The sequence below is a fragment of the Loxodonta africana genome, chromosome 6, assembly GCF_030014295.1.
Source record: "Loxodonta africana isolate mLoxAfr1 chromosome 6, mLoxAfr1.hap2, whole genome shotgun sequence".
NCBI lineage: Eukaryota > Metazoa > Chordata > Mammalia > Proboscidea > Elephantidae > Loxodonta > Loxodonta africana.
In genome coordinates this window covers 57,124,875-57,138,906 of record NC_087347.1, presented here as the reverse complement: position 1 = coordinate 57,138,906, position 14,032 = coordinate 57,124,875, and positions in this window count along the sequence as shown.

Sequence of the window (14,032 nt, the reverse complement as noted above, 5' to 3'; positions counted from 1 at the left end):
TTCATGTTTATGTCACAAGAGTCTCTTCTGTATTATTATTTTTAAGTCTCCTTTTATAAGCAGCTGGCCAGCTCAAACAAGACTGTAATCATAGCAAATTAAATGCATTCGTCTATCTATTGTAAACTTATACGGAGCTGGTGATTAGATATTTAGGAAATAATCCCTCACTAAAATTTCATGAATTACATTAAATTGGTATCACTCTATCTTTAATTGATTGTGCTATCTTGCCCCAGGAAATATCTGGTACCTGTCCTCTTTTCAAACTGTTCACATTTTTTAAAGTACAAGTATATGGCAACTTTATGATTTCTCTTGTTTGCGTACTTCAAAAACTGTTTAACTCATCAATGCCATTTGTCTCAAACTGTTTTGCAAACCATAACAGTATATAAAGGTGTCATGGTACAAATGTCCCATAAATGCCCTAACTGTGCCTTTTGGTCAAATTAACTAGCTATTGTCTTCATGTAGGAGCAAGATCAAAATAACTAACACTTTCAGTTCTCTGCCAAATGTGTCTGTAGAAAAACAGCTCAGCCACATAATTAAATGTAATGTCCAGCCATAGGTATAAACCATCACTTCAACCAGCAAGGGAGTAGTAACCATTTCTGGGGTATGTCTAAAAGGACTACTGGTCAAAGTATCTCTGATAAATTTATCTACATATGTCTGCCCAGGTTAACTCTGGGTATAAATATTATTCATCTTGTCCCTGAATAACTCTGTCACCCTCCTGAGGGAAAGGAAACTTCTCTACTGGAATCCATTTGTCTTGAAATTAGATGAGGGAAGAAGGTCCTTCTGATATTAGTCTAGGCTCTTTGAAATTAAATATTATTTGCTGGATCTGCTGCTAAGTTGATACTGTTTTTATACTATTCCCGAGAACAAAACTATAAATGCCAGACGAAGTTAACCTGACAGTCCATCAAGCTAAGATTCAGACTCTGACTTTGGAACCAAAGGGTAATTTCTAGAAGATCATAGTGGTTTGCCTCCCTGTCATTAAGGAGGTGGCATAACGTAGTACAGGGATAAGCTGTTTGACTCCAGACAAACTTCAATTTGATTAAGAGTTCACCACTTATTAATTATGTGACGATGTTACCTCTGAACCTCAGTTTCCTTCTCTGTAAAATGGAAATAGTAACTTTTTTTTTTGCATAGTTAATACAGGGTAAATGAGATGCCTCAAATATAGTGCTTAGTACAGGGTAAGTTCTCAAATGTTTATTACTTCATCATCAGAACTTAGGGGCAGACATCTTAAAAAATTGGTAGAGACTGTCTACTCAGTGGTCTTTAGATTTTCTAAATCTGTGCTTTTTATAGTCTGAACCCATTATCACCTCTCATCTGAAAAAACAATTCTACGTATTTACCTTTATTTTTCAAACTTTCAGAGAAAAATACTATTTAGACTGCCCAGAAGTTAAATTCATGTTCACTCTATCTCCATTCTTTATAATTTCATTGACTTCTACCATTCCTTTTTAAATCTTTATGCTTACAAATTAAAGTTTGAATTTGGAAGTTGACAGTCTTTGAAAAATTATGAGTCTCTCTTCCTTCTAATCTGTTAAGGGGGTAGTGGTACTGACTGGCCAAGCCCCTGAATGATTTCACAAACAAGAAAAGGAGTGATAAATGCATGTAGACCAACTATCCTAAAAGTTGAGGTAAGAATAAGGAGGTGAGGGCCATTGAGATGAATAATTAGCCATTGAGATGGATAACTGGGATTGGTTCACCCAAACTGCACCACCAGAGCTCCTTGTAGTATCATAAATTCCACTGCCGTCGAATTGATTCTGACTCATAGCGACACTACAGGATAGAGTAGAATTGCCCCATACGGTTTGTCATGGATTGAATTATGTCTCCCCCAAAAATGTGAGTATTAACTTGGTTAAGCCATGATTCCCAGTATTCTGTAGTTGTTCTCCATTTTGTGATTGTAATTTTATGTTAAAGAGGATTAGGGTGGGATTGTAACACCACCCTTACCCAGGTCACATCCCTGATCCAATGTAAAGGGAGTTTCCCTGGGGTGTGGCCTGCACCACCTTTTATCTCCCAAGAGATTAAAAGAACAGGAAGCAAGCAGAGAGGGGGACCGCATACTACCAAGAAAGCAGTGCTGGGAGCAAAGCATATCTTTTGGACCTGAGGTTCCTGCGCTGAGATGCTCCCAGACCAAAGGAAGAATGATGACGAGGACCCTCCTCCATAGCTGAGAGACAAAGCCTTTCCCTGGAGCCAGCACCCTGAATTCAGACTTGTAGCCTACTGAACTGTGAGAGAATAAACTTCTCTTGGATAAAACCATCCACGTGTGGTATTTCTGTTATAGCAGAACTAGATGACTAAGACACCATGCTAACTGTGTTTCCAAATACATGTTGTTTTTAGTGCGTGCTGTTAAGTCAATTATAACTCATAGCAACCCTATAAGACAGGGTAGAACTGCCCCATAGGGTTTCCTAGACTGTAATCTTTATGGGAGCAGAAAACCAGGTCTTTTCTACCACAGAGCTTCCAGTAAATATATATATTTACATTTTTTTAAGATAAACACATACAGAACAAATATGGCTCATCTTATTTCCACCTTTTAAAAAATTACAAATACATTAAAATTAAGGGTCATTTACTTTTTAAAAAAAAAATAATATTGAGTTTTTGGTGAACATTTACACAGCAACTTAGGTTCCTATTTGACAATTTTCACACAAATTTTTCAGTGACATTAGTTACATTTATCACAATCTGTCAACATTCTCGTTTTTATTTTTTGAACAGTTTCTACGTGTACAATTTAGTGACACTGATTACATTCTTCATAGTTTCAGGGGCTCATCCACCCGCCACGGCTCCAGGAAGTCTGGAGTCCATGAGAATTTGAAATTCTGTTCTGCATTTTTCCCCTTTTCATCCGGATTCTTCTGTAAAGTCTTAGATGAAAATGTTCAGTAATAGTAACCAGGCATCATTCAGCTGCTCTGGTCTCATGGCAAAAGATGCAGTTGTTCATGGAGGCAATTAGCCACACATTCCATATCCTCCTCCTATTCCTGACTGCCCTTCTTCTCTGTTGCTCCAGGTGAATGGAGACCAATTGTTGTGCCTTGAATAGCTACTTGCAAGCTTTCAAGACCTCAGGCACTACACAACGAACTAGGCAGTGGAACAGAAGCGCTAAACATGTTATTAGGCCAATTAACTGGGATGTCCCATGAAACCATGACCCTAAACCTCCAAACCAAGGAAAAAAATCCCATGAGATGTTTGGCTGTACATAAGCAGCCTCAGCAGCTACTCTTTTTTTTTTTTTTTTTTTTTTTTGGTCGTGGTTGTAAATGTATCTATCATACAACTTTTGCCAATTCAATTTTATACAGGTATACAACTTACTGACAACAGCTACAATAATCACCTGTGCAGCCCTACCCTTAATCAATGCAATTTATAGGCCATTTACTTTTTAATGTTGTATTTTTTATGCTGTAAAAGACAACCACTAAAAACATCTTAATAAAGTTATCCATGAGTGGATTTTCCACATTTTTTAGAGTATGTGCCAGGCAAAAAAACAAGGTGGTAATATAACAGGTCCTCATCATAAAACAACTTGTTTTACTACTCTAATAAATATTAAGCATTTATTCAGATATGAAAGTGAAGTTTACAGGATGTAAGATTTTCCTGGTAAAATTAGAACAATTCCACAGAATACAGGATGGGCGGCACTCTTACAGTTTCCTAGTTAGTAAATTATATAAAATCTGAAGTTTTGTGTATTTGACTTTTTTCTCTTTTACTTGTTCTTCCTTTCTGTTTTTTGAACTCTCCCCCACTTCCCATACACACACACAATTTATTGGGTATTAGATCCTTGGGATCTGTGTAAAGAGAATGTAATTTCTGGGTGTAATTTTGAAGTAAAGTGTGACAAAATCAGCTCATCAACTGAGTATTTAAATCCATGACCGGCAGTGGGTTGGCTGGTTGGTCCATTTATTTTTGGTTGGTGCTTTTTTTCTTTCTTTCTTTTTTAGGAAAGACACAACCCCAAGGGACAAGCCCCATTGCTCTTTGAGTGCTTAAAAATTAAATCTGAGGATTGTATTAATCATAATTAAGTTTCTTTGATCAGAAAGAAATAACATTTGACTTCTCCCAAGCACTGATTTTTTTCAGGATCAAACATAAAGTAGTTGTGACTGCTACAGCAAGCAACTCAGTTCATTTCTACCACTCTCCTTACAGTTAATACATTATAACAAATTTTTTGGACACTAATTAAATCTTGGTTATCAGTTATGCATGCTTAGTATGAATACCATATGTTGAAGAAAAAACATTGACGTTGATATTGATTATAAGCCATAATCAAGGGAAAAATTACAGCATCTAATAATTAAAACAAATTTCAGCATTACAACTAGAATGCTGAGCCATTTTGCATGCAGAAATAACATTAAACCCCCTACACCCGATAAGATTTTAAAAGGCATGATGTATCTTTAATAATAAAAAAAAATGAAAGTAGTTGAAGAACAATGATTTCAGGAATATTCTTTCTTTCTTCATGAAGTCAAGAAGTCTTATTCTAAAGAGATAAAACTATAATATGAGCTACCATCAGTAGTCTATGTAAAGAACAATTGTAAAAATACTGGGAATCTTCAAATAGGGAAATTTGGACACAAAGAAGGTATTCAATAAATGAATGAATAATAAATATTAAATTTTAAAGCTCCTGAAAATGAACATAAAGTTTTTCGACACTAGAGAGAAGTGTTTGCCTTTGTTCCCTCTTCAGTAGAGGGAATAATATCTGGATATTGCTGGAAAAAGAAAATGCTTAGAGAATTTAAGATAGGACGTGGGGCTATTTTAGGCAAGCACTCCAGTTTCTTACATCCATGAGAAGTTCTTCATAAACAAAAAGCATGAAGTCACAAGAGAACCTTCACCCAAACAGCAACGTATTGTCACTATATAGATTCAAGAGGTGGCTGTCTGACCTCATCTTCAAAATGAGATTGGTAAACCATGGTTGTTGGTTGAGAACCCCACAAATAAACGATGAGGATTATTCTCCTTTCTATATTCAAAAGGACTTGCTCTGAGGAACAAAAGTAACAGTAAAGAGTTTAGTTAGCTTAGTGAAAACAGAAGAAATTGTCCAGTGGATTTGTCTTCTAAATGGAATAAGTAAGCTATATCTAGACAGACGCAATGTAGAGAGAGGTTCGTTGATGGGCTCGATAATTGCATTGGAGTAAATTCAGCATGGAGGAATAAACGTAATTGCATAATTCTCTAACTGTCAAACATGAACACCATCCAAATACAGCATCAATTTTTGATTAGCTAGAGAAGACTATGCATGTTAACTGCTCTTGTTATTTTTAGTATAAACTTCTTTTTTTCTACATACTCATGACATTGTCTTTCTACTTTAGCTGCTCCCTCAACAGTCTAATTAGAGCCTAACAAAAACTGAAGGAAAGGGTGTATAAGTACCTCTACTTAGGGTAAAAATTTTAATTAACCAATTCCAGCACACATGGAAGGGTAAAACCAAAAGCAACTCATCTGGGTACAAATGGAAGAAATCATCTCTGCTTTAGGCTGATGCCTGTCTAGAAGGAATGAAGAAACTGGTCATCCTGAACATGGGGTACAGAGTAGGGAGATAAGCAGAAGCCTAGGACATGTAAAATGGGCAGCTTCTGTCTTTTATGAGTCTGAACTTCATGGTAAAACTTTTTATTCCATCAGAATTATTGCAAATTGCCAGAATGACACACTCAGATTAAAATGTAAGTCCAAAACACATTCCAGAGACCCATGTAAACATATAATCATGTTTTAATTAGCTCTGCTAATAGGGAACTGTGACAAAGAAAAACTCCAATATCTTTTTTTAAAATCATCTTAACTGGACTATGGATATAGTCTAGTATCAACATAAAAAAAAAAAAACCCACTGCCATCGAGTCGATTCCGACTCATAGTGACCCTATAGGACGGAGTAGAACTGCCCAATAGAGTTTCCAAGGAACGCCTGGCAGATACAAACCGCTTACCTTTTGGGTAGCAGCCGTAGCACTTAACCACTACACCACTAGGGTTTCCTATCAACATAAAAAAAAAAAAAATCAACATAGGATACTAAAATTTGATGAGCGATAAAGATTATTACCTGTGACTGCTATTGATTGCTATTTCTCTCATTCTTCTGAGCAGTTTATTCCCAGCATTGATAGAAACTGAAGAGACATAAGGCATTCCTAGTAACAAATAAAACTCTACAGCACCTAAACTACAAGTAATAAATTAGGGTCTGAAGGAATATGAGAGGGGAGAAGTATCCATTTCTAAAGTCCCTTCCAGTCTAATACTAAAGGATATGTGTCTGGGATACAAGGAAATTAATAGGAAGATTGCTGGATTACTTATCTCACAGAAAGAGGAAGAGGATTTCTAAGAACCTTTGATCTTCAAAGTCAGAAATGAACATAAAATAAATTTATGAGAGGAAGTCAATCTGAGGAGCATACCAGGTGACAAGAACCAGCTGGCTCAAGAGCAGAGAAACATTTGTTATCTCAATAAAAAGAAGAAAAAAAATTAAAAAGGGGGGTGATAACATATTTGATTTATTAATCATTTGATATGTGAAAATTTCCAAAAGGGCCTTTCTACAAATTCACAGCAGAACATTCATGTACATTTATATTCATAGTATGTGGCACACAGATCCACCTAAGCAAATCCAGTTCTAACACATGTTAATCAGGCATGTTGTTGTTGTTGTTATTAGGTGCCATTGAGTTGGCTCTGACTCATAGTGACCCTATGTACAACAGAATGAAACACTACCCCATCCTGTACCATCCTCACAATCATTGCTATATTTGAGCCCATTGTTGCTGACCCTTTACTTAGCCAAACATGATGTCCTTCTCCAGAGACTGGTCCCTCCTGGTAACGTGTCCAAAGTACGTGAGATGAAGTCTAGCCATCCTCGCTTCCAAGGAGCATTCTGGCTGTACTTCTTCCAAGAAAGATTTGTTCGTTCTTCTGGCAGTCCATGGTATATTCGTATTCATCACCAGTACCATAATTCAAAGGCATCAATTCTTCTTCAGTCTTCCTTATTCATTGTCAAGCTTTCGCATGCACATAAGGAGATTGAAAATGCCATGGCTTGGCTCAGGCACACCTTAGTCCTCAAAGTGACATCTTTGCTTTTTAACACTTTAAGGAGGTATTTTGCAGCAGATCAGGCTTGCTTCTTGACAAATTCCTAGGCTGGAACCAGGGTAAAACTCAAGGGGCTACTGCCCTTTCCAGAATAACCGTGTGGGCAGTTGTAGGATTATTAGAAAGGCTGCGAACCTCTTGAAGGCAGAAAAACACTGAGTTTTATTCATCTTTGGAAACCCAGCTCCTACTATAGTGCTTGGTACAATACTCAATAGTCAGTACTCAATAAATGTTGATTAAAGAATCTACACTTCATAGGTGTATAACCACAGGTAGCTACCCAGGCTGGGATAAGTCACAGATTAAAATTCAAATTATGTTGGTAACTTGTTCTGTGAATTTTTATGAGTCAGTTCCTGTCCACTTGGTCATCTAGGAAAGAAGCGACCTCACAGGGCATGTTGGGGTGTTTAATGCGTATAATGTGCATTGAAGTTTTCATATAAAAGTGTCATATTAATTGAAGAACTCATTCTTTTTATTTGCCAAGGTGACTTTCATCCATATACCTAAAAGCATTTCAATCATGGCAAAGTACTCCTAAGACTTTTTTAAAACACATTTTAAGAACTAAAATTTCTAGCTCTCATTTGTAATTATTATTTTTATCCAGGCCCAGATCGCTTCATTGTGATTGTAACTTCCAAGCTTTTTCCTGGTCTCTTACTTTTTTTGGGAATTAATGAAATGTTTATAAGTCATTAGTGGGCTGAAATGGATTAGTATTGGCCATTTTGAATCCTACAGTCACATGGTCTACTACTCTGGGAACAACAAATTGAAGAGGAATGGTGCTGAATTCATCATCAAAAAGAATATTTCAAGATCTATCCTGAAGTACAATGCTGTCAGTGACAGGTTAATATCCTTACACTCAACAAGGAAGACCAGTTGATATGACTATTTTTCAAGTTTACACACCAATCATGAATGCCAAAGATGAAGAAATTGAAGATTTTTACAAACTGCTGCAATACAATTGCATGATCAAACATGCAGTCAGGATGCATTGATAATTACTGGTCATTGAAATGTGAAAGTTAGAAACAGAGAAGTATCGGTAGTTGGAAAATACGGCCTTGGTGATAGGAATGATGCCAGAGATCATGTGATACCATTTTGCAAGACCAAAGACTTATTCACCAGAAAATTTTTTGTCAACAACATAATCAATGACCTGGCGGCTCCGCAGGAGAAAGACCTGACGATTAGCTCCCACAAAGATTACAACCTAGAAAACTCAATGGGGCAATTCTACTCTGTCACAAGGGGTCGCTATAAGTCAAAATCAATTCAACGGCACACAGCAACAACAACGTTGCTGTTGTTAGTTGCTGTCGAGTTGATTCTGACTCAGAGCGACCCGTGTGCAGTGCAGAACTGCTCCATAGGATTTCCAAGGCTGTGACCTTTCAGAAACAGATAACCAGTTTTTAAAAAAATTCTAATCCAATTTAATTATGATAAATTATTGTTTATTAAAAAATGAAGCTGTCAGTAGCCAGTAATTCATTGTTCTTTTCTCAAACCTGATTATTATACATGTAAAATAAAAATAAATACAATAATGAGCTCCTTGCTTCTACATAGATATGAGCATCATAATTAAAGAACTGTGCAGGCTTAGAGTCCAAGCAAGTAGCTCAGAACTCCGATCACAACTAAACCCAGGACAAAACTTCTGATTAAAAACAAAACTAAATAACAACAATGAAAACACTATCCCAGTGCAGGGGAATGCATTTTGACTAATTGCTTACCAGATTCAAATACCTTTGCTCAGCATGGGCAAATTCATTAAAAGTGCTAATGAAAAGTCAAATTTCCTTGTGAAAATGAGAGTCCCTAAATGTAATTCAAGGATGGGAATGGTCAGTTTATTTATTTGGAGTATAAGAACACTGGAAAATCAGTTTTAGAGGGAAGATTGATTTCTGGTCTCTGAAACAATCTCAACATAGATAGTTTTGGTATTTGTCCCAACCGTACATTGTCAGATCTCTGAAGGTATGCTTAATTCTGCAATAGTAATAATTATGAATACTCCACACCAAGGTATCAAGACAAAAAGTGTGTCCAGTGTCTGTTTTCCCAAGCAAATGAAATAATTTTATAACTTATTTTAGTATTCAGTTAATATTAAGATGAGTTACATAAAAAAGGCTGATACATAATGACCTCTAACGTAGCTATATATTTTGATATCTGAATAGTTCAAAATAAAGATGACAGATTAACCCTGTTAACATGTTCCCTCTGCAGACTTTTGTAATCAGGTGCCCTTGAGTCAATTCTAACTCATAGTGACCCTGGGTACAACAGAACAAAACACTTCCTGGTCTTACAGTTATTATGCTGAGCCCAATGTTGCAGCCATTGTGTCAATTTATCTTGTTGAGTCTTCCTCTTTTTCACTCACCCTCTACCAAGCATAATGTCCTTCTTCAGGAACTGGTCCCTCCTGATGACATGACCAAAGTACGTGATATCAATTTTCTGGCTGTACTTTTTCTGAGACAGATTTGTTCGTTCTTCTGGCAGTTCATGGTATATTCAATGTTCTTTGACAACACCATAATTCAAAGACATCAATTCTTCTTTGATCTCCCTTGTTCATTGTCCAGCTTTCACATGCATAAGAGGCAATGAAAATACCATGGCTTGGCTCAGGCACACCTTAGCCCTCAGAGTGACATCTTTGCTTTTCAACACTTTGAGGAGGCTTTTGCAGCAGGTTTGCCCAATGCAACATGTTCTTTATTTCCTGACCAATGCTCCCATTGATGTTGATTGTGGATCCAAGTAAAATGAAACCCTTGACAACTTCAATCTTTTCTCCATTTATCATGATATTGCTTATTGGTGCAGTTGTGAGGATTTTTTTTTTCTTTGAGATGCAGTTCACATCGAAGCCTGCAGTCTTTGATCATTCTCAGTAAGTGCTTTAAGTTCTCTTCACTTTCAACAAGCAAGGTTGTGTCATCTGCGTATCACAGGTTGTTACGCATCTTTCTACAAACCTTATGCCCCATTCTTCTTCACGTAATCCAGCTTCTCAGATTATTTGCTCAGCATACAGATTGAATAAATATAGTGATAGGATACAACCCTGATACACACTTTTTTATTTTAAACTGTGCAGTATCCCCTTGTTCTATTCAAATTACTGCCTCTTGATCTGTGTACAGGTTCCTCATGAGTACATTTAAGTGTCCTGGAATTCCCATTGTTCGCAATGTTTTCCATAATTTGTTATGATCCACAGAGTTGAATGCCTTTGCATAGTCAATGAAAAACACAGGTAAACATCTTTCTGGTACTCTCTGCTTTCAGCCAAGATCCATCTGACACCAGCAATGATATCACTTGTTCCCGGTCCTCTTCTGAATCCAGCTTGAACTTCTGGCAGTTTCCTGTCAATGTACTGCTACAACCGCTTTTGAATGATCTTCAGCAAATTTTCCTTGTGTGTGATATTAACGATACTCTTCAATAATTTTTGCATTCTGTTGGATCATCTTTCTTTGTAATGGGTACGAATATGGATCTCTTCATGTTGGTCAGCCAGGAAGCTGCTTTCCAAATTTCTTGGCATAGATGAGTGAGCACTTCCAGTGTTGCATCTGTTTGTTGAAACATCTCAATTGGTATTCTGTCAATTCCTGGAGCCTCATTTTTCACCAATGCCTTCAGTGCAGCTTGAACTTCTTCCTTCAGTACCGTAGGTTCTTGATCATATGCTACCTCCTGAAATTGGTGAATGTGGACCAATTCTTTTTGGCACAGTGACTCTGCGTATTCCTTCTATCTTCTTTTGATGCTTCCTGCATCAGTCAATATTTTCCCTGTATAATCCTTCAATATTGCAACTCGAGGCTTTAACTTTTTCTTCAGTTCTTTCAGCTTGGGAAATGCGAAGTATGTTCTTCCCTTTTAGTTTTCTAATTTCATGTCTTTGCACATGTCATTATAACACTTTACTTTTTATTCTTAAGCTGCCCTTTGAAATCTTCTGTTTAGCTCTTTTACTTCATCATTGCTTCATTTTGCTTTAGCAACTCTACATTCAAGAACAAGTTTCAGAGTCTCTTCTGACATCCATTTTGGACTTTCCTTTCTTTCCTGTCTTTTTAATGACCTTTTGCTTTCTTCATGTATGATATCCTTGATGTCATTCCTCAACTCGTCTGGTCTTCAGTCATTAGTGCTCAATGTGTCAAACTATTCTCAAGATGGTCTCTAAATTCAGATGGGACATACTCAAAGTCATATATTGGTTCTTGTGGACTTGTTCTAATTTTCTCCAGCTTCAACTTGAACTTGCAGATGAGCAATTGATGGCCTGTTCTGAAGTCAGCCTCTGGCCGTGTTCTGACTGATGATATTGAGTGCTTCCATTGTCTCTTTCCACAGAAGCAGTAAATTTGATTCCTGTGTATTTCATCTGTTGTGATTCATGTGTATAGTTGCCGTTATGTTGTTGAAAAATAGTATTTGCAATGAATAAGTCATTGGTCTTGCAAAATTCTATCAAGTGACTTCTGGCATTGTTTCTTTCACTGAGGCCGTATTTTCCAACTACTAATCCTTCTTCTTTGTTTCCAACTTTCACATTCCAATCACCAGTAATTCTCAATGTGCCTTGGTTGCATGTTTGATCAATTTACTGCAGAAGTCAGTAAAAATTTTCAATTTCTTCACCTTTGACATTAGTGTCATAAATTTGAATAATAGTCAGGTTAACTGGTCTTCCTTTTAGGAATATGGATATTATCCTATCACTGACAGCGCTGTACTTCAGGATAGATCTTGTAATGCTCTTTTTGACAATGAATGTGACTCTATTCCTCTTCAAGCTATCATTCCATGGTAGACCATATGATTGCCCAATTCAAATGGCCAATGCCAGTCCATTTCAGCTCACTGACGCCTAGGATATTGATCTTTATGCAGCCCATTTCATTTTTGATGACTTCCAATTTTCCTAGATTCATACTTCCAGCAACAGAGCAACACGCAGGTAACCACAGTACAACAAACCAATAGATACGTGGGGCTCTGTAGACTAAAGCTATAAAATGAGTTATGAAATTTTTTTAATAAATAAAATTATGTTTCTAAAAGGGTATTTTCTGGAAAGATGCCTAACTTTACTAAGCTAGCTGATAGAAATCTAAAGCTACCAAAAGTAAACAGTAACCAAATATCTGATAAGGGTTTAATGTCTAGAATATATAAAGTCCTCTTATAACTCATCAATAAAAAGGCAAACAACCCAATTAAAAAAATGAGCAAAGAATGTGAATAGACATTCCTCTAAAGAAGATATACAAATGGCCAATAAGTACATTAAAAGATGCTCAATATCATTTGTCACTAGGGAAATGCTAATCAAAACCACAATGAGATACCACTTCACACTCACTAATATGACTACTACAAAAAAAAAAAAACAGAAAATAACAAGTGTTAGCAAGGGTATGGAGAAATTGGAACATTCTTTCTTTACTGATGGGAATGTAAAATGGTATAGCCCCTGTGAAAAGCACTTTGACAGTTCCTCAAAAAGTTAAATATAAAATTACCATTAAAAAACTAAACCTGCTGCCGTCGAGTCAATTCCGACTCATAGCAACCCTATAGGACTCAGTAGAACTACCGCATACGGTTTCCAAGGAGCGCCTGGTGGATTCAAACTGCTGATCTATTGGTTAGCAGTTGTAGCTCTTAACCACCACGCCACTAGGGTTTCCCTAAAATTACCATAAAAAAAAGGACCCAGTAATTCCACGCCTAGGTATATACTCAAAAAAACTTGAAAACAGGGACCAAACAGATACTTGTACACCAGTTCTCATTGCAGCATTAGTCGGATAGCCAAAAGGTAGTGACAGAATAAAAAAATATGCTATATACATATGATGGAATATTATCAAGCCATAAAGAGAAATGAAATTCTGATACTTGCTACAACATGGATGAACCTTGAAAACATTATGCTGAGTATGACTGGAGGGACCTTGGAAGACATGGCCTCTGGACTCTTCTGTTAGCCCAGAACTGAAAACATTCCCGAAGCCAACTCTTCAAAGATTAGACTGGACTATAAGACATAAAATGATGACCCCGAAGGGAGTACTTCTTAGCTCAAGTAGATAAAAAAAGACTAAATGGGCAGCTCCTGTCCAGAGGCAAGATGAGAAGGCAAAAAGGGACAGAAGCTGGTTGCATGGACACAGGAAATTTGGGGTGGAAAGGAGGAGTGTGCTGTCACATTATAGGGAGAGCAACTAGGGTCACATAGCAGTGTGTGTATAAATCTTTGTATGAGAAACTAATTTGAACTATAAACTTTCACTTAAAGCACAATTTTAAAAAATTATGCTGAGTGAAATACGTCAGTTATCAAAGGACAAATATTGTATGATCCCTCTTACATGAAATATCTAGAATAGGCAAATGCATGGAGATAAAAGTTTATTACTGGCAACCAGTGGCTGGGGGAGTGGGAAATAGGGAGTTATTGCCTAAGTGGCAGTAAACTTCTGTTAAAGATGATGAAAAGCATTTCGAAATGTATAGTGTTGATAGTTGCACAACATGGAGAATGTAATTAATGTCACTGAATTATATACTTAAAAAGGTTAAAATGGCAAGTGCTTTGTTATACATTTTATCACAATAAATTTTTAAAAAACTAAATAAAAAATGTTTTGTGTTTGATTTTCTCATTTAAATAAAT